This window comes from Asparagus officinalis, chromosome 1, assembly GCF_001876935.1.
Source record: "Asparagus officinalis chromosome 1, Aspof.V1, whole genome shotgun sequence".
Lineage (NCBI taxonomy): Eukaryota > Viridiplantae > Streptophyta > Magnoliopsida > Asparagales > Asparagaceae > Asparagus > Asparagus officinalis.
The window spans coordinates 67813258-67814614 of NC_033794.1; positions in this window are offsets into that span (position 1 = coordinate 67813258).

Here is a 1357-nt window from a genome sequence, read left to right on the forward strand (position 1 = left end):
ACAGCCAGTCTGTGACGCCCCTGGGTTCATACAAGGCTGCAGTCCAAGGTAAAACCAAGAATGTCAAACCTGCCATGCACCACACCGTGCAATAACATGTTTCACCATCACAATTTTATCACTCTAGTAGAGACAATAACAGGTGTAGATACAAAAGCAAGTAAAAGATAACACAAGAGATAACTAATGAAATGATAGAGATCAAAATAATATTTCATCATCCAACATACAGAAATACAAAGTCAATATCTGAAATGAATAAACTGGAGTTTCTTAACAAGTCTTAAATACAACAAGTCTGAGTAAAGGAAATGAGACATACAGCCTTTACACCATTTAGAATATAGTCCTCAAATGTCTAACAACAACTACAATGGAGTTCCAAAATAAAACATAGCTAAAATAGATAGCTGAACGCTAAAGTGTGTCGCCATCAATCTGCGACTCTCCGGGCTCCTGGCTCGTTACCTAAAAGGGGGAGGGACAACGAGCGTCAAAGCGCTAGCGAGCAACATCACAACCAACCCCAAGGGAGAGGACTCGTTGTATATGAAAAATACAGTTATCACAAAATGTATATATAATCAATTATCCTAAGAATAATGGGTTTTAATACTTAGGAAATTTCAACACGAGTATAGGTACGTCGAGCGAAATAATCCAAACAAGGAAACCCTAATGTATATACCTTGTATCTCAAATTGAAAATCCCTAAGTACCGAACCCGGAGTCTAATACATGAACAATAAAGAAAAGACAACAATCCCATCTCTACCAAAAATCACAGTTTTGTCAAAGGTGCATAGTTACAATAAGTGTCATACCCAGCCTAGGTAGCTATCATGTCCCAATTTTATCAATAGGTCGTGTTCCAAACTCAAATGTGAATCATGCTCAAGGTTTAGCAAAAATGTCCAACACATGGACTGAAAGTAATGCATGTCCAACACATGGACTGAATAGAATGCATGTCCAACACATGGACTAAGATGATAAGTATCCAACACATGGATTAATAATAATGTATGCTCAACACATGGATTAAGAACAAAGAAGTGTAATTGTCACTAGCATATGTGGAAGGGTATACATATCCCACTCTTGCACGTGTTTCAATGTGCGGGTCTAAATTCGTGTCAAAAGTCAACCCCCATGTGTAGATAAGTCACTAACGCGGTCGACCGCCGCTCCCACCGCGGTCGACCGCGCAGAGGGCAGATAGACTCTGCCCTTCTGCGCGCCCAGCGGTCGACCGCTGCGTCTAACGCGGTCGACCGCGAAGCAGACATAAACCCAGATTTGAGTTTCTGTCAGCTTCGAAACACATACTAACTTGATGATTTCTGTGATAATGTAA